The sequence below is a fragment of the Frankliniella occidentalis genome, unplaced genomic scaffold (assembly GCF_000697945.3).
Source record: "Frankliniella occidentalis isolate FOCC.00 unplaced genomic scaffold, Focc_3.1 Scaffold2523, whole genome shotgun sequence".
In the NCBI taxonomy this organism is placed as follows: Eukaryota; Metazoa; Arthropoda; class Insecta; order Thysanoptera; family Thripidae; genus Frankliniella; species Frankliniella occidentalis.
The window spans coordinates 4,384-6,914 of NW_026269604.1; positions in this window are offsets into that span (position 1 = coordinate 4,384).

Consider the following 2,531-nt stretch of genomic DNA (forward strand, 5'->3'; position numbering starts at 1 on the left):
TGGCAGCCAACGCAACACTTTGCCGCCTTTCCGATACTCCACAGCAACCACGACCACGAGCTGTGTGTGTGTGCGCGCGCGCGCCTAACCACGAGGCGCGGAGTGGCGTGCGCTTACCACCCTGGTTACGGCCCGCCCCGCCCATTTATGTACCCCCGCCGTTCTCATGTATTATAAAATCATCCCCCCGCCCCGCCTTCCCCTCCTTTTCTTCTCCTCTTCGTTCTGAAGTCATCACCTGTCCGAATGCAAATGTCCGCACTTGTTGTGTATCCCGTAAACCCCTTTTTTTATTTCTTTTCATTTTCCCCTCTCCCTGTTTTGTTGGCTGTTTGACGCGCTCAGGTGATTCCGAGGGGGGTGGCCTCGTCCTCGACGTCCTCCCCGGAGGTCGGCCGTCGGCCGGGGGTCTCATCCCGAGGAGCCAGAGGAGGAGGAGGAGAGCGAGAGGGACTCTGAGAGGGACCCCCGGGCGGCGTCCTGCGTCCCTGTCCAGCGCGAAGGGACGGACCGGGGACGGACCCCCTGAGAGGGAAAGTGGACATGTCGCCCACTCATACGACCTTCTCCTCATTACGAGGGGCACAGCCAGCCAGGTACGGGCGGTGCCGTTTTAATGAGTCGGTTTCAAACACCAGTTCGCCATGTTACGTACGTGGTAAGCATTTCGCGGCCCCCCTCCATACTCTCCCTCTTTCCACCCTCTTCACCGTCTCCACACTCTCATGTCTATCGTACTCCAAAAGTACAGCAGGTTAGGCGTTGTAAACCATATTTTTAGACAGTCCCCTAAAGACTGTCTCTACCAGAGGGCAAAGTCCCCTCCCCCTCCTCACTCTATAATAGCACAGAGCGTGGCAGGCGGCTGGCCGCTGGCGTGTCTTTCTTTTCTGATAATACTGTACCGGATTCAGGCGTGCAGACGGGGTTGCATACTCGCACGGGGCCATAAGGCACCGTGGTTGAGAGTTAGGTACAGGCGGCAAGCAGTAAAACCAGAATAAAGTACGGCTTAGAACACCCACCCTGTAGTCGGATCGGCCAATTATGTTTTTTTTGTTTTTTTCTATGACATCAATTTATGTTTCCTCTCCTCATTGTGTTTCAGATTGATTCCCCGTGCGTCTGTCAGCCAGCCAGTCAGTCACGGGTGTTCCCCGTGGGGATCATTACGGCGTCTGTCCGCCCCTCAAGACGTCCTCGCCAACCCCTGACAACATGACACGGGGCGTGGCGGGGCGTTGCGTGGCGCGGTCCTGGAAGCGGGAGGCGGGGCGGCGAGCGCGCCAAAAACCGGCGTGGTGGAGGCGGGACCGCGCGCCGACGGAGCGTCGCTGGAGCCTCCGGTGTGAGTGTTGCGGCGAGGAGGAGAGCGAGAAGAGAATGATTCTGGGAATCACGGGGCCAACTTGGCCGGCCGCGCCCCGCGCCCCGCGCCCGTGGCGGGCTGGTTGAGCAGCGGCGAGAAGTAGAGGGGGCGTCTTCATTCAGGAAACAGGTCCTGGCGGCGCTCAGCATCAGCATGAGCCGGCTGGTGGCGGCGGCGGTCAAACTCGAACGACATTTTGCATGGAAACAGAGAGGGGCGGCCGGGCCGTGGACGCGACTATGCTAAAAAGTCTTTTCCTCGGAAAGAGAAACCGTGCCGCACTGGTTTTGGTTGTCTGGTTGCCATCTTATTCCCCACCTCTTCTTCTTCTTCTTCTTCTTCTTCTTTTCTTCCTGAGCTGCAGCAGCAGCGGCGGCGTCCCCGTGTCGTCCTGGTGGTTGGTCGTGGCCACCGCCGCGTCCGCCTGGTGTAAGTTATGGCAAGTTTATCGATCAGAGCAACGGCGGACGCGACGTGAACATATTCCTCCGCTAGGGACTCATGGATACGGTGGCAATAGCTATTCTCCTCCCTCCCAGCTCCCCCTTTACTGCGAGTAGACTTATCGGGCGTGATACCGCGGGCGCCGCCCCGCCCCGCCTCGCCCCTGTCCACCCTCTCTCTATAGCAGCGCGGCCCGCCCGCCCGCCGCCCTGGCCGGCATGGTCCGCACGTCCGAGAAGAATCTGCTCCCCATTTTCTATCTGTCGTCAGCACAATTTTTCTTCCCTGTTTCACGCGCATCTCGGAGCGGACGGTCCGACCCCGGACCGCCATCGATTCGAGCGAAGACGCGCGACGCTGTTCGACGGCACGGCCCCGCAGCACCGCACCATTCCGTGCCACGCCGCAAAGGAAAGGCCTCCTTAAATCGCACACGTGGTACGTGGTGCGGGTCGCTGTGACGGTGCCAACTTCTGCTGGGCATTGATCAAGCCGCGGCCACAGTGTGGCCACAGGCCCTGCCGCCAGCAGTGGACCCGGGGAGGCTGCGCGCCGCCCGGCCCGGCCAGCGCCGCCGTTTGCACTCCGCTGGACGCGGATCGAAGCCAATCAAATTGGCCAACATCCCGCCCTGTTCGGGCCTGGGGCTGCCTGCCTGGCGTATTCAGAGGACCTCGCCTCGCCGCGGCGTCTTCGCCGCCCTCCCTCCCCCTCCCCT